Genomic DNA, 16,947 nt, shown 5'->3' on the forward strand with positions numbered 1-16,947 from the left:
ATTTTAAAATACGTAACAATATCATTCTAAACAAATACAAAATGGTCACCAAGGTCAAGGCCACCCTCCCCACACCACACTCTACAAACATTATTCGAGAGCGCCCCCTATTGGACATAAAGTATAACTTAGCAACCGTTCAGTAAATACGATCTCATTCTAAATAAATACAAAACGGTTACCAAGGTCAAGACCCCCCTCCCCACACCACACTCTACAGACATTATTCGAGAGCGCCACCTATTGGACAAGGATGCAATTCAGGTCTATAAGTAACAAGACAAGAAAATAAAATTCACAATAAGGGCTTTTGGTCTGTCATATTTTGCATATTGTAATGTAATAATAATTATAACATAACAAAGGGTTCTCGTCTTCATTTACGACGAGAACGGCCGGTCAAAAGCGTTGATTTCACGGGGATTCGATCCGACGCTTTGGGTGTCTCTGTTGTCGTTCGCTGATTGCTGGGTCGTAAAAAAAAAGAAGTTCTTTATCGACGCGACGAGTGAGGTGGGTTTTTTCCTCTTTTCTGTCGGATAAATAAAGAGAAGAACGTTCCTCAGCCACGTTATCTTTTGCGCTATCGGTCCATCGAAGCTTTCTGTTTCTCAGCAACCGCAAATCGCCCAACGTATGAATCGTCTGTTGTAGCTCCACCAGCAGATAGCGTTTGGTGTCTGAGCAGAGGTACATAGCTAACTGAGGATTAGGCAGTATTTGTGTTACTTCGGTATCACATCTACTAAAATTGGAACGATACAGAGAAGATTAGCATGGCCCCTGCGCAAGGATGACACGCAAATTCGTGAAGCGTTCGATCTTTTAAGTTTTAATTCAAAGTTTTGGAGTTCTAGCCAACTTCCTTCATATAGGTGCCATTGACACCCCCCCCCCCCCCCCCCATGTAAAATCTTGTGAAAATTTGAGCACGTGTGGGAGTCAAAAAAGTTCACACAGAAAGTGTCTAGGAGCACGTTTTAGGCCATTTTGAGTCGTTTGCTAATGGGTTAGGGTTAGGTTAAGGGCAACTTACCACTTTTCAAAAACGTTTTTTTGGACCTAGCTCGGGCAAACAGCGGGGCGTGGGAATTCCGAGACCACCCTCGGATAGCTCTAGCCCCAGCGGACTTTTTTGGGTACTGCAATCTTGATTTTAAAAATTTGAAGTGAAGCGATTTAAAGGAACAGCGGAGCGTGGGAATTCTGAATAGTGCCCGTGGTAGCCCTGGGGCCCCTCTACATGCCCTAGTCCCTATTGTGGGCGATATTTTTGAAATTGGCAAATTCCTGTGTTCCATACACCGCACAACCCCAGGAAATGCTGAAACAATTACAAAATAACCTGCACCTCATACACAGCATAGTACCATGTATTTTAACGTTGTTTCGTTTTGAATAAAGCAAAAAACTTACCTTAGAGTAGTCCTCCGTCTTCGTTGGTTCATTTTGGTACGGTAACTATGAAGCAGAAGGGAGGGAATTTGGCGCCCCTAGTGGCAACTTTTTTTAACATTGGAAAACACCTAAAAGCGTTGCCATGGGAACAGGGAGAGGGGCGTGGGAACATGAACCCTATGGGGTGGTAGCTATGGATCAGGGCTACGTCTGTGCCAAGTTCTGGCCACCTGGTGGCTTGGTTTGGTATAGAAAATTGAATTTGAAATGTTCAAATTTGTGCCACTCGGCAAGGGAAAAATTTGTGCCACTCGGCGAGGGAAAAAGGGGTATTAACGATATTTGGTGTGGAAGGTGCTCTAGGCTACTTAGACAGGTGTGCGAAGTTTTGGAGTTCTAGCTAACTTCCTTCATATAGCGGCCGTTGACCCCCCCCCCCCCCCCCCCATGTACAATTTTGTGAAAATCTGACCAAGTGCGGAGGCAAAAAAGTTCACACAGAAAGTGTCTAGGAGCACGTTTTAGGCCATTTTGAGTCGTTTGTTAATGGGTTAGGGTTAGGTTAAGGGCAACTTACCACTTTTCAAAAACGTTTTTTTGGACCTAGCTCGGGCAAACAGCGGGGCGTGGGAATTCCGAGACCACCCTCGGATAGCTCTAGCCCCAGCGGACTTTTTTGGGTACTGCAATCTTGATTTTAAAATACGTAACAATATCATTCTAAACAAATACAAAATGGTCACCAAGGTCAAGGCCACCCTCCCCACACCACACTCTACAAACATTATTCGAGAGCGCCCCCTATTGGACATAAAGTATAACTTAGCAACCGTTCAGTAAATACGATCTCATTCTAAATAAATACAAAACGGTTACCAAGGTCAAGACCCCCCTCCCCACACCACACTCTACAGACATTATTCGAGAGCGCCACCTATTGGACAAGGATGCAATTCAGGTCTATAAGTAACAAGACAAGAAAATAAAATTCACAATAAGGGCTTTGGTCTGTCATATTTTGCATATTGTAATGTAATAATAATTATAACATAACAAAGGGTTCTCGTCTTCATTTACGACGAGAACGGCCGGTCAAAAGCGTTGATTTCACGGGGATTCGATCCGACGCTTTGGGTGTCTCTGTTGTCGTTCGCTGATTGCTGGGTCGTAAAAAAAAAGAAGTTCTTTATCGACGCGACGAGTGAGGTGGGTTTTTTCCTCTTTTCTGTCGGATAAATAAAGAGAAGAACGTTCCTCAGCCACGTTATCTTTTGCGCTATCGGTCCATCGAAGCTTTCTGTTTCTCAGCAACCGCAAATCGCCCAACGTATGAATCGTCTGTTGTAGCTCCACCAGCAGATAGCGTTTGGTGTCTGAGCAGAGGTACATAGCTAACTGAGGATTAGGCAGTATTTGTGTTACTTCGGTATCACATCTACTAAAATTGGAACGATACAGAGAAGATTAGCATGGCCCCCTGCGCAAGGATGACACGCAAATTCGTGAAGCGTTCTATCTTTTAAGTTTTAATTCAAAGTTTTGGAGTTCTAGCCAACTTCCTTCATATAGCTGCCATTGACACCCCCCCCCCCCCCCCCCCCCATGTAAAATCTTGTGAAAATTTGAGCACGTGTGGAGTCAAAAAAGTTCACACAGAAAGTGTCTAGGAGCACGTTTTAGGCCATTTTGAGTCGTTTGCTAATGGGTTAGGGTTAGGTTAAGGGCAACTTACCACTTTTCAAAAACGTTTTTTTGGACCTAGCTCGGGCAAACAGCGGGGCGTGGGAATTCCGAGACCACTCTCGGATAGCTCTAGCCCCAGCGGACTTTTTTGGGTACTGCAATCTTGATTTTAAAAATTTGAAGTGAAGCGATTTAAAGGAACAGCGGAGCGTGGGAATTCTGAATAGTGCCCGTGGTAGCCCTGGGGCCCCTCTACATGCCCTAGTCCCTATTGTGGGCGATATTTTTGAAATTGGCAAATTCCTGTGTTCCATACACCGCACAACCCCAGGAAATGCTGAAACAATTACAAAATAACCTGCACCTCATACACAGCATAGTACCATGTATTTTAACGTTGTTTCGTTTTGAATAAAGCAAAAAACTTACCTTAGAGTAGTCCTCCGTCTTCGTTGGTTCATTTTGGTACGGTAACTATGAAGCAGAAGGGAGGGAATTTGGCGCCCCTAGTGGCAACTTTTTTTAACATTGGAAAACACCTAAAAGCGTTGCCATGGGAACAGGGAGAGGGGCGTGGGAACATGAACCCTATGGGGTGGTAGCTATGGATCAGGGCTACGTCTGTGCCAAGTTCTGGCCACCTGGTGGCTTGGTTTGGTATAGAAAATTGAATTTGAAATGTTCAAATTTGTGCCACTCGGCAAGGGAAAAATTTGTGCCACTCGGCGAGGGAAAAAGGGGTATTAACGATATTTGGTGTGGAAGGTGCTCTAGGCTACTTAGACAGGTGTGCGAAGTTTTGGAGTTCTAGCTAACTTCCTTCATATAGCTGCCGTTGACCCCCCCCCCCCCCCCCCATGTACAATTTTGTGAAAATCTGACCAAGTGCGGAGGCAAAAAAGTTCACACAGAAAGTGTCTAGGAGCACGTTTTAGGCCATTTTGAGTCGTTTGTTAATGGGTTAGGGTTAGGTTAAGGGCAACTTACCACTTTTCAAAAACGTTTTTTTGGACCTAGCTCGGGCAAACAGCGGGGCGTGGGAATTCCGAGACCACCCTCGGATAGCTCTAGCCCCAGCGGAATTTTTTGAGTACTGCAATCTTGATTTTAAAATACGTAACAATATCATTCTAAACAAATACAAAATGGTCACCAAGGTCAAGGCCACCCTCCCCACACCACACTCTACAAACATTATTCGAGAGCGCCCCCTATTGGACATAAAGTATAACTTAGCAACCGTTCAGTAAATACGATCTCATTCTAAATAAATACAAAACGGTTACCAAGGTCAAGACCCCCCTCCCCACACCACACTCTACAGACATTATTCGAGAGCGCCACCTATTGGACAAGGATGCAATTCAGGTCTATAAGTAACAAGACAAGAAAATAAAATTCACAATAAGGGCTTTTGGTCTGTCATATTTTGCATATTGTAATGTAATAATAATTATAACATAACAAAGGGTTCTCGTCTTCATTTACGACGAGAACGGCCGGTCAAAAGCGTTGATTTCACGGGGATTCGATCCGACGCTTTGGGTGTCTCTGTTGTCGTTCGCTGATTGCTGGGTCGTAAAAAAAAAAGAAGTTCTTTATCGACGCGACGAGTGAGGTGGGTTTTTTCCTCTTTTCTGTCGGATAAATAAAGAGAAGAACGTTCCTCAGCCACGTTATCTTTTGCGCTATCGGTCCATCGAAGCTTTCTGTTTCTCAGCAACCGCAAATCGCCCAACGTATGAATCGTCTGTTGTAGCTCCACCAGCAGATAGCGTTTGGTGTCTGAGCAGAGGTACATAGCTAACTGAGGATTACGCAGTATTTGTGTTACTTCGGTATCACATCTACTAAAATTGGAACGATACAGAGAAGATTAGCATGGCCCCTGCGCAAGGATGACACGCAAATTCGTGAAGCGTTCTATCTTTAAGTTTTAATTCAAAGTTTTGGAGTTCTAGCCAACTTCCTTCATATAGCTGCCATTGACACCCCCCCCCCCCCCCCCCATGTAAAATCTTGTGAAAATTTGAGCACGTGTGGAGTCAAAAAAGTTCACACAGAAAGTGTCTAGGAGCACGTTTTAGGCCATTTTGAGTCGTTTGCTAATGGGTTAGGGTTAGGTTAAGGGCAACTTACCACTTTTCAAAAACGTTTTTTTGGACCTAGCTCGGGCAAACAGCGGGGCGTGGGAATTCCGAGACCACTCTCGGATAGCTCTAGCCCCAGCGGACTTTTTTGGGTACTGCAATCTTGATTTTAAAAATTTGAAGTGAAGCGATTTAAAGGAACAGCGGAGCGTGGGAATTCTGAATAGTGCCCGTGGTAGCCCTGGGGCCCCTCTACATGCCCTAGTCCCTATTGTGGGCGATATTTTTGAAATTGGCAAATTCCTGTGTTCCATACACCGCACAACCCCAGGAAATGCTGAAACAATTACAAAATAACCTGCACCTCATACACAGCATAGTACCATGTATTTTAACGTTGTTTCGTTTTGAATAAAGCAAAAAACTTACCTTAGAGTAGTCCTCCGTCTTCGTTGGTTCATTTTGGTACGGTAACTATGAAGCAGAAGGGAGGGAATTTGGCGCCCCTAGTGGCAACTTTTTTAACATTGGAAAACACCTAAAAGCGTTGCCATGGGAACAGGGAGAGGGGCGTGGGAACATGAACCCTATGGGGTGGTAGCTATGGATCAGGGCTACGTCTGTGCCAAGTTCTGGCCACCTGGTGGCTTGGTTTGGTATAGAAAATTGAATTTGAAATGTTCAAATTTGTGCCACTCGGCAAGGGAAAAATTTGTGCCACTCGGCGAGGGAAAAAGGGGTATTAACGATATTTGGTGTGGAAGGTGCTCTAGGCTACTTAGACAGGTGTGCGAAGTTTTGGAGTTCTAGCTAACTTCCTTCATATAGCTGCCGTTGACCCCCCCCCCCCCCCCCCCATGTACAATTTTGTGAAAATCTGACCAAGTGCGGAGGCAAAAAAGTTCACACAGAAAGTGTCTAGGAGCACGTTTTAGGCCATTTTGAGTCGTTTGTTAATGGGTTAGGGTTAGGTTAAGGGCAACTTACCACTTTTCAAAAAACGTTTTTTTGGACCTAGCTCGGGCAAACAGCGGGGCGTGGGAATTCCGAGACCACCCTCGGATAGCTCTAGCCCCAGCGGACTTTTTTGGGTACTGCAATCTTGATTTTAAAATACGTAACAATATCATTCTAAACAAATACAAAATGGTCACCAAGGTCAAGGCCACCCTCCCCACACCACACTCTACAAACATTATTCGAGAGCGCCCCCTATTGGACATAAAGTATAACTTAGCAACCGTTCAGTAAATACGATCTCATTCTAAATAAATACAAAACGGTTACCAAGGTCAAGACCCCCCTCCCCACACCACACTCTACAGACATTATTCGAGAGCGCCACCTATTGGACAAGGATGCAATTCAGGTCTATAAGTAACAAGACAAGAAAATAAAATTCACAATAAGGGCTTTTGGTCTGTCATATTTTGCATATTGTAATGTAATAATAATTATAACATAACAAAGGGTTCTCGTCTTCATTTACGACGAGAACGGCCGGTCAAAAGCGTTGATTTCACGGGGATTCGATCCGACGCTTTGGGTGTCTCTGTTGTCGTTCGCTGATTGCTGGGTCGTAAAAAAAAAGAAGTTCTTTATCGACGCGACGAGTGAGGTGGGTTTTTTCCTCTTTTCTGTCGGATAAATAAAGAGAAGAACGTTCCTCAGCCACGTTATCTTTTGCGCTATCGGTCCATCGAAGCTTTCTGTTTCTCAGCAACCGCAAATCGCCCAACGTATGAATCGTCTGTTGTAGCTCCACCAGCAGATAGCGTTTGGTGTCTGAGCAGAGGTACATAGCTAACTGAGGATTAGGCAGTATTTGTGTTACTTCGGTATCACATCTACTAAAATTGGAACGATACAGAGAAGATTAGCATGGCCCCTGCGCAAGGATGACACGCAAATTCGTGAAGCGTTCTATCTTTTAAGTTTTAATTCAAAGTTTTGGAGTTCTAGCCAACTTCCTTCATATAGCTGCCATTGACACCCCCCCCCCCCCCCCCCCATGTAAAATCTTGTGAAAATTTGAGCACGTGTGGAGTCAAAAAAGTTCACACAGAAAGTGTCTAGGAGCACGTTTTAGGCCATTTTGAGTCGTTTGCTAATGGGTTAGGGTTAGGTTAAGGGCAACTTACCACTTTTCAAAAACGTTTTTTTGGACCTAGCTCGGGCAAACAGCGGGGCGTGGGAATTCCGAGACCACTCTCGGATAGCTCTAGCCCCAGCGGACTTTTTTGGGTACTGCAATCTTGATTTTAAAAATTTGAAGTGAAGCGATTTAAAGGAACAGCGGAGCGTGGGAATTCTGAATAGTGCCCGTGGTAGCCCTGGGGCCCCTCTACATGCCCTAGTCCCTATTGTGGGCGATATTTTTGAAATTGGCAAATTCCTGTGTTCCATACACCGCACAACCCCAGGAAATGCTGAAACAATTACAAAATAACCTGCACCTCATACACAGCATAGTACCATGTATTTTAACGTTGTTTCGTTTTGAATAAAGCAAAAAACTTACCTTAGAGTAGTCCTCCGTCTTCGTTGGTTCATTTTGGTACGGTAACTATGAAGCAGAAGGGAGGGAATTTGGCGCCCCTAGTGGCAACTTTTTTTAACATTGGAAAACACCTAAAAGCGTTGCCATGGGAACAGGGAGAGGGGCGTGGGAACATGAACCCTATGGGGTGGTAGCTATGGATCAGGGCTACGTCTGTGCCAAGTTCTGGCCACCTGGTGGCTTGGTTTGGTATAGAAAATTGAATTTGAAATGTTCAAATTTGTGCCACTCGGCAAGGGAAAAATTTGTGCCACTCGGCGAGGGAAAAAGGGGTATTAACGATATTTGGTGTGGAAGGTGCTCTAGGCTACTTAGACAGGTGTGCGAAGTTTTGGAGTTCTAGCTAACTTCCTTCATATAGCTGCCGTTGACCCCCCCCCCCCCCCCCCCCATGTACAATTTTGTGAAAATCTGACCAAGTGCGGAGGCAAAAAAGTTCACACAGAAAGTGTCTAGGAGCACGTTTTAGGCCATTTTGAGTCGTTTGTTAATGGGTTAGGGTTAGGTTAAGGGCAACTTACCACTTTTCAAAAACGTTTTTTTGGACCTAGCTCGGGCAAACAGCGGGGCGTGGGAATTCCGAGACCACCCTCGGATAGCTCTAGCCCCAGCGGACTTTTTTGGGTACTGCAATCTTGATTTTAAAATACGTAACAATATCATTCTAAACAAATACAAAATGGTCACCAAGGTCAAGGCCACCCTCCCCACACCACACTCTACAAACATTATTCGAGAGCGCCCCCTATTGGACATAAAGTATAACTTAGCAACCGTTCAGTAAATACGATCTCATTCTAAATAAATACAAAACGGTTACCAAGGTCAAGACCCCCCTCCCCACACCACACTCTACAGACATTATTCGAGAGCGCCACCTATTGGACAAGGATGCAATTCAGGTCTATAAGTAACAAGACAAGAAAATAAAATTCACAATAAGGGCTTTTGGTCTGTCATATTTTGCATATTGTAATGTAATAATAATTATAACATAACAAAGGGTTCTCGTCTTCATTTACGACGAGAACGGCCGGTCAAAAGCGTTGATTTCACGGGGATTCGATCCGACGCTTTGGGTGTCTCTGTTGTCGTTCGCTGATTGCTGGGTCGTAAAAAAAAAAGAAGTTCTTTATCGACGCGACGAGTGAGGTGGGTTTTTTCCTCTTTTCTGTCGGATAAATAAAGAGAAGAACGTTCCTCAGCCACGTTATCTTTTGCGCTATCGGTCCATCGAAGCTTTCTGTTTCTCAGCAACCGCAAATCGCCCAACGTATGAATCGTCTGTTGTAGCTCCACCAGCAGATAGCGTTTGGTGTCTGAGCAGAGGTACATAGCTAACTGAGGATTAGGCAGTATTTGTGTTACTTCGGTATCACATCTACTAAAATTGGAACGATACAGAGAAGATTAGCATGGCCCCTGCGCAAGGATGACACGCAAATTCGTGAAGCGTTCTATCTTTTAAGTTTTAATTCAAAGTTTTGGAGTTCTAGCCAACTTCCTTCATATAGCTGCCATTGACACCCCGCCCCCCCCCCCCCATGTAAAATCTTGTGAAAATTTGAGCACGTGTGGAGTCAAAAAAGTTCACACAGAAAGTGTCTAGGAGCACGTTTTAGGCCATTTTGAGTCGTTTGCTAATGGGTTAGGGTTAGGTTAAGGGCAACTTACCACTTTTCAAAAACGTTTTTTTGGACCTAGCTCGGGCAAACAGCGGGGCGTGGGAATTCCGAGACCACTCTCGGATAGCTCTAGCCCCAGCGGACTTTTTTGGGTACTGCAATCTTGATTTTAAAAATTTGAAGTGAAGCGATTTAAAGGAACAGCGGAGCGTGGGAATTCTGAATAGTGCCCGTGGTAGCCCTGGGGCCCCTCTACATGCCCTAGTCCCTATTGTGGGCGATATTTTTGAAATTGGCAAATTCCTGTGTTCCATACACCGCACAACCCCAGGAAATGCTGAAACAATTACAAAATAACCTGCACCTCATACACAGCATAGTACCATGTATTTTAACGTTGTTTCGTTTTGAATAAAGCAAAAAACTTACCTTAGAGTAGTCCTCCGTCTTCGTTGGTTCATTTTGGTACGGTAACTATGAAGCAGAAGGGAGGGAATTTGGCGCCCCTAGTGGCAACTTTTTTTAACATTGGAAAACACCTAAAAGCGTTGCCATGGGAACAGGGAGAGGGGCGTGGGAACATGAACCCTATGGGGTGGTAGCTATGGATCAGGGCTACGTCTGTGCCAAGTTCTGGCCACCTGGTGGCTTGGTTTGGTATAGAAAATTGAATTTGAAATGTTCAAATTTGTGCCACTCGGCAAGGGAAAAATTTGTGCCACTCGGCGAGGGAAAAAGGGGTATTAACGATATTTGGTGTGGAAGGTGCTCTAGGCTACTTAGACAGGTGTGCGAAGTTTTGGAGTTCTAGCTAACTTCCTTCATATAGCTGCCGTTGACCCCCCCCCCCCCCCCCCCATGTACAATTTTGTGAAAATCTGACCAAGTGCGGAGGCAAAAAAGTTCACACAGAAAGTGTCTAGGAGCACGTTTTAGGCCATTTTGAGTCGTTTGTTAATGGGTTAGGGTTAGGTTAAGGGCAACTTACCACTTTTCAAAAACGTTTTTTTGGACCTAGCTCGGGCAAACAGCGGGGCGTGGGAATTCCGAGACCACCCTCGGATAGCTCTAGCCCCAGCGGACTTTTTTGGGTACTGCAATCTTGATTTTAAAATACGTAACAATATCATTCTAAACAAATACAAAATGGTCACCAAGGTCAAGGCCACCCTCCCCACACCACACTCTACAAACATTATTCGAGAGCGCCCCCTATTGGACATAAAGTATAACTTAGCAACCGTTCAGTAAATACGATCTCATTCTAAATAAATACAAAACGGTTACCAAGGTCAAGACCCCCCTCCCCACACCACACTCTACAGACATTATTCGAGAGCGCCACCTATTGGACAAGGATGCAATTCAGGTCTATAAGTAACAAGACAAGAAAATAAAATTCACAATAAGGGCTTTTGGTCTGTCATATTTTGCATATTGTAATGTAATAATAATTATAACATAACAAAGGGTTCTCGTCTTCATTTACGACGAGAACGGCCGGTCAAAAGCGTTGATTTCACGGGGATTCGATCCGACGCTTTGGGTGTCTCTGTTGTCGTTCGCTGATTGCTGGGTCGTAAAAAAAAAGAAGTTCTTTATCGACGCGACGAGTGAGGTGGGTTTTTTCCTCTTTTCTGTCGGATAAATAAAGAGAAGAACGTTCCTCAGCCACGTTATCTTTTGCGCTATCGGTCCATCGAAGCTTTCTGTTTCTCAGCAACCGCAAATCGCCCAACGTATGAATCGTCTGTTGTAGCTCCACCAGCAGATAGCGTTTGGTGTCTGAGCAGAGGTACATAGCTAACTGAGGATTAGGCAGTATTTGTGTTACTTCGGTATCACATCTACTAAAATTGGAACGATACAGAGAAGATTAGCATGGCCCCTGCGCAAGGATGACACGCAAATTCGTGAAGCGTTCTATCTTTTAAGTTTTAATTCAAAGTTTTGGAGTTCTAGCCAACTTCCTTCATATAGCTGCCATTGACACCCCCCCCCCCCCCCCCCATGTAAAATCTTGTGAAAATTTGAGCACGTGTGGAGTCAAAAAAGTTCACACAGAAAGTGTCTAGGAGCACGTTTTAGGCCATTTTGAGTCGTTTGCTAATGGGTTAGGGTTAGGTTAAGGGCAACTTACCACTTTTCAAAAACGTTTTTTTGGACCTAGCTCGGGCAAACAGCGGGGCGTGGGAATTCCGAGACCACTCTCGGATAGCTCTAGCCCCAGCGGACTTTTTTGGGTACTGCAATCTTGATTTTAAAAATTTGAAGTGAAGCGATTTAAAGGAACAGCGGAGCGTGGGAATTCTGAATAGTGCCCGTGGTAGCCCTGGGGCCCCTCTACATGCCCTAGTCCCTATTGTGGGCGATATTTTTGAAATTGGCAAATTCCTGTGTTCCATACACCGCACAACCCCAGGAAATGCTGAAACAATTACAAAATAACCTGCACCTCATACACAGCATAGTACCATGTATTTTAACGTTGTTTCGTTTTGAATAAAGCAAAAAACTTACCTTAGAGTAGTCCTCCGTCTTCGTTGGTTCATTTTGGTACGGTAACTATGAAGCAGAAGGGAGGGAATTTGGCGCCCCTAGTGGCAACTTTTTTTAACATTGGAAAACACCTAAAAGCGTTGCCATGGGAACAGGGAGAGGGGCGTGGGAACATGAACCCTATGGGGTGGTAGCTATGGATCAGGGCTACGTCTGTGCCAAGTTCTGGCCACCTGGTGGCTTGGTTTGGTATAGAAAATTGAATTTGAAATGTTCAAATTTGTGCCACTCGGCAAGGGAAAAATTTGTGCCACTCGGCGAGGGAAAAAGGGGTATTAACGATATTTGGTGTGGAAGGTGCTCTAGGCTACTTAGACAGGTGTGCGAAGTTTTGGAGTTCTAGCTAACTTCCTTCATATAGCTGCCGTTGACCCCCCCCCCCCCCCCCCCATGTACAATTTTGTGAAAATCTGACCAAGTGCGGAGGCAAAAAAGTTCACACAGAAAGTGTCTAGGAGCACGTTTTAGGCCATTTTGAGTCGTTTGTTAATGGGTTAGGGTTAGGTTAAGGGCAACTTACCACTTTTCAAAAACGTTTTTTTGGACCTAGCTCGGGCAAACAGCGGGGCGTGGGAATTCCGAGACCACCCTCGGATAGCTCTAGCCCCAGCGGACTTTTTTGGGTACTGCAATCTTGATTTTAAAATACGTAACAATATCATTCTAAACAAATACAAAATGGTCACCAAGGTCAAGGCCACCCTCCCCACACCACACTCTACAAACATTATTCGAGAGCGCCCCCTATTGGACATAAAGTATAACTTAGCAACCGTTCAGTAAATACGATCTCATTCTAAATAAATACAAAACGGTTACCAAGGTCAAGACCCCCCTCCCCACACCACACTCTACAGACATTATTCGAGAGCGCCACCTATTGGACAAGGATGCAATTCAGGTCTATAAGTAACAAGACAAGAAAATAAAATTCACAATAAGGGCTTTTGGTCTGTCATATTTTGCATATTGTAATGTAATAATAATTATAACATAACAAAGGGTTCTCGTCTTCATTTACGACGAGAACGGCCGGTCAAAAGCGTTGATTTCACGGGGATTCGATCCGACGCTTTGGGTGTCTCTGTTGTCGTTCGCTGATTGCTGGGTCGTAAAAAAAAAGAAGTTCTTTATCGACGCGACGAGTGAGGTGGGTTTTTTCCTCTTTTCTGTCGGATAAATAAAGAGAAGAACGTTCCTCAGCCACGTTATCTTTTGCGCTATCGGTCCATCGAAGCTTTCTGTTTCTCAGCAACCGCAAATCGCCCAACGTATGAATCGTCTGTTGTAGCTCCACCAGCAGATAGCGTTTGGTGTCTGAGCAGAGGTACATAGCTAACTGAGGATTAGGCAGTATTTGTGTTACTTCGGTATCACATCTACTAAAATTGGAACGATACAGAGAAGATTAGCATGGCCCCTGCGCAAGGATGACACGCAAATTCGTGAAGCGTTCTATCTTTTAAGTTTTAATTCAAAGTTTTGGAGTTCTAGCCAACTTCCTTCATATAGCTGCCATTGACACCCCCCCCCCCCCCCCCCCCATGTAAAATCTTGTGAAAATTTGAGCACGTGTGGAGTCAAAAAAGTTCACACAGAAAGTGTCTAGGAGCACGTTTTAGGCCATTTTGAGTCGTTTGCTAATGGGTTAGGGTTAGGTTAAGGGCAACTTACCACTTTTCAAAAACGTTTTTTTGGACCTAGCTCGGGCAAACAGCGGGGCGTGGGAATTCCGAGACCACTCTCGGATAGCTCTAGCCCCAGCGGACTTTTTTGGGTACTGCAATCTTGATTTTAAAAATTTGAAGTGAAGCGATTTAAAGGAACAGCGGAGCGTGGGAATTCTGAATAGTGCCCGTGGTAGCCCTGGGGCCCCTCTACATGCCCTAGTCCCTATTGTGGGCGATATTTTTGAAATTGGCAAATTCCTGTGTTCCATACACCGCACAACCCCAGGAAATGCTGAAACAATTACAAAATAACCTGCACCTCATACACAGCATAGTACCATGTATTTTAACGTTGTTTCGTTTTGAATAAAGCAAAAAACTTACCTTAGAGTAGTCCTCCGTCTTCGTTGGTTCATTTTGGTACGGTAACTATGAAGCAGAAGGGAGGGAATTTGGCGCCCCTAGTGGCAACTTTTTTTAACATTGGAAAACACCTAAAAGCGTTGCCATGGGAACAGGGAGAGGGGCGTGGGAACATGAACCCTATGGGGTGGTAGCTATGGATCAGGGCTACGTCTGTGCCAAGTTCTGGCCACCTGGTGGCTTGGTTTGGTATAGAAAATTGAATTTGAAATGTTCAAATTTGTGCCACTCGGCAAGGGAAAAATTTGTGCCACTCGGCGAGGGAAAAAGGGGTATTAACGATATTTGGTGTGGAAGGTGCTCTAGGCTACTTAGACAGGTGTGCGAAGTTTTGGAGTTCTAGCTAACTTCCTTCATATAGCTGCCGTTGACCCCCCCCCCCCCCCCCCCATGTACAATTTTGTGAAAATCTGACCAAGTGCGGAGGCAAAAAAGTTCACACAGAAAGTGTCTAGGAGCACGTTTTAGGCCATTTTGAGTCGTTTGTTAATGGGTTAGGGTTAGGTTAAGGGCAACTTACCACTTTTCAAAAACGTTTTTTTGGACCTAGCTCGGGCAAACAGCGGGGCGTGGGAATTCCGAGACCACCCTCGGATAGCTCTAGCCCCAGCGGACTTTTTTGGGTACTGCAATCTTGATTTTAAAATACGTAACAATATCATTCTAAACAAATACAAAATGGTCACCAAGGTCAAGGCCACCCTCCCCACACCACACTCTACAAACATTATTCGAGAGCGCCCCCTATTGGACATAAAGTATAACTTAGCAACCGTTCAGTAAATACGATCTCATTCTAAATAAATACAAACGGTTACCAAGGTCAAGACCCCCCTCCCCACACCACACTCTACAGACATTATTCGAGAGCGCCACCTATTGGACAAGGATGCAATTCAGGTCTATAAGTAACAAGACAAGAAAATAAAATTCACAATAAGGGCTTTTGGTCTGTCATATTTTGCATATTGTAATGTAATAATAATTATAACATAACAAAGGGTTCTCGTCTTCATTTACGACGAGAACGGCCGGTCAAAAGCGTTGATTTCACGGGGATTCGATCCGACGCTTTGGGTGTCTCTGTTGTCGTTCGCTGATTGCTGGGTCGTAAAAAAAAAGAAGTTCTTTATCGACGCGACGAGTGAGGTGGGTTTTTTCCTCTTTTCTGTCGGATAAATAAAGAGAAGAACGTTCCTCAGCCACGTTATCTTTTGCGCTATCGGTCCATCGAAGCTTTCTGTTTCTCAGCAACCGCAAATCGCCCAACGTATGAATCGTCTGTTGTAGCTCCACCAGCAGATAGCGTTTGGTGTCTGAGCAGAGGTACATAGCTAACTGAGGATTAGGCAGTATTTGTGTTACTTCGGTATCACATCTACTAAAATTGGAACGATACAGAGAAGATTAGCATGGCCCCTGCGCAAGGATGACACGCAAATTCGTGAAGCGTTCTATCTTTTAAGTTTTAATTCAAAGTTTTGGAGTTCTAGCCAACTTCCTTCATATAGCTGCCATTGACACCCCCCCCCCCCCCCCCCCCATGTAAAATCTTGTGAAAATTTGAGCACGTGTGGAGTCAAAAAAGTTCACACAGAAAGTGTCTAGGAGCACGTTTTAGGCCATTTTGAGTCGTTTGCTAATGGGTTAGGGTTAGGTTAAGGGCAACTTACCACTTTTCAAAAACGTTTTTTTGGACCTAGCTCGGGCAAACAGCGGGGCGTGGGAATTCCGAGACCACTCTCGGATAGCTCTAGCCCCAGCGGACTTTTTTGGGTACTGCAATCTTGATTTTAAAAATTTGAAGTGAAGCGATTTAAAGGAACAGCGGAGCGTGGGAATTCTGAATAGTGCCCGTGGTAGCCCTGGGGCCCCTCTACATGCCCTAGTCCCTATTGTGGGCGATATTTTTGAAATTGGCAAATTCCTGTGTTCCATACACCGCACAACCCCAGGAAATGCTGAAACAATTACAAAATAACCTGCACCTCATACACAGCATAGTACCATGTATTTTAACGTTGTTTCGTTTTGAATAAAGCAAAAAACTTACCTTAGAGTAGTCCTCCGTCTTCGTTGGTTCATTTTGGTACGGTAACTATGAAGCAGAAGGGAGGGAATTTGGCGCCCCTAGTGGCAACTTTTTTTAACATTGGAAAACACCTAAAAGCGTTGCCATGGGAACAGGGAGAGGGGCGTGGGAACATGAACCCTATGGGGTGGTAGCTATGGATCAGGGCTACGTCTGTGCCAAGTTCTGGCCACCTGGTGGCTTGGTTTGGTATAGAAAATTGAATTTGAAATGTTCAAATTTGTGCCACTCGGCAAGGGAAAAATTTGTGCCACTCGGCGAGGGAAAAAGGGGTATTAACGATATTTGGTGTGGAAGGTGCTCTAGGCTACTTAGACAGGTGTGCGAAGTTTTGGAGTTCTAGCTAACTTCCTTCATATAGCTGCCGTTGACCCCCCCCCCCCCCCCCCCATGTACAATTTTGTGAAAATCTGACCAAGTGCGGAGGCAAAAAAGTTCACACAGAAAGTGTCTAGGAGCACGTTTTAGGCCATTTTGAGTCGTTTGTTAATGGGTTAGGGTTAGGTTAAGGGCAACTTACCACTTTTCAAAAACGTTTTTTTGGACCTAGCTCGGGCAAACAGCGGGGCGTGGGAATTCCGAGACCACCCTCGGATAGCTCTAGCCCCAGCGGACTTTTTTGGGTACTGCAATCTTGATTTTAAAAATTTGAAGTGAAGCGATTTAAAGGAACAGCGGAGCGTTGGAATTCTGACTAGTGCCCGTGGTAGCCCTGGGGCCCCTCTACATGCCCTAGTCCCTAATGTGGGCGATATTTTTGAAATTGGCAAATTCCTGTGTTCCATACACCGCACAACCCCAGGAAATGCTAAAACAATTACAAAATTACCTGCACCTCATACACAGC

The 16,947-nt window shown here is 44.7% G+C and overlaps 8 non-coding genes across 8 annotated transcripts; all 8 read left to right on the plus strand.

Annotated features, from left to right (window-relative positions):
* Nucleotides 1-722: 722 nt before the first annotated feature.
* On the plus strand, nt 723-828 carry LOC115539268 (U6 spliceosomal RNA). Its single transcript, XR_003975794.1, has one exon. It is a non-coding gene; the product is annotated as a U6 spliceosomal RNA (small nuclear RNA).
* Nucleotides 829-2,813: 1,985 nt separating this feature from the next.
* Nucleotides 2,814-2,920, plus strand: LOC115539270 (U6 spliceosomal RNA). Its single transcript, XR_003975796.1, has one exon. It is a non-coding gene; the product is annotated as a U6 spliceosomal RNA (small nuclear RNA).
* Nucleotides 2,921-4,908: 1,988 nt separating this feature from the next.
* LOC115539269 (U6 spliceosomal RNA) lies at nt 4,909-5,014 on the plus strand. Its single transcript, XR_003975795.1, has one exon. It is a non-coding gene; the product is annotated as a U6 spliceosomal RNA (small nuclear RNA).
* A 1,984-nt stretch (nt 5,015-6,998) lies between these two features.
* LOC115539262 (U6 spliceosomal RNA) lies at nt 6,999-7,104 on the plus strand. The gene has a single exon (XR_003975788.1). It is a non-coding gene; the product is annotated as a U6 spliceosomal RNA (small nuclear RNA).
* A 1,988-nt stretch (nt 7,105-9,092) lies between these two features.
* Nucleotides 9,093-9,198, plus strand: LOC115539263 (U6 spliceosomal RNA). Its single transcript, XR_003975789.1, has one exon. It is a non-coding gene; the product is annotated as a U6 spliceosomal RNA (small nuclear RNA).
* Nucleotides 9,199-11,183: 1,985 nt separating this feature from the next.
* LOC115539265 (U6 spliceosomal RNA) lies at nt 11,184-11,289 on the plus strand. The gene has a single exon (XR_003975791.1). It is a non-coding gene; the product is annotated as a U6 spliceosomal RNA (small nuclear RNA).
* A 1,985-nt stretch (nt 11,290-13,274) lies between these two features.
* Nucleotides 13,275-13,380, plus strand: LOC115539266 (U6 spliceosomal RNA). Its single transcript, XR_003975792.1, has one exon. It is a non-coding gene; the product is annotated as a U6 spliceosomal RNA (small nuclear RNA).
* A 1,986-nt stretch (nt 13,381-15,366) lies between these two features.
* LOC115539267 (U6 spliceosomal RNA) lies at nt 15,367-15,472 on the plus strand. The gene has a single exon (XR_003975793.1). It is a non-coding gene; the product is annotated as a U6 spliceosomal RNA (small nuclear RNA).
* The last annotated feature ends 1,475 nt before the right edge of the window (nt 15,473-16,947 follow it).

The sequence above is a fragment of the Gadus morhua genome, unplaced genomic scaffold (genome assembly GCF_902167405.1).
Source record: "Gadus morhua unplaced genomic scaffold, gadMor3.0, whole genome shotgun sequence".
Taxonomy (NCBI): Eukaryota; Metazoa; Chordata; class Actinopteri; order Gadiformes; family Gadidae; genus Gadus; species Gadus morhua.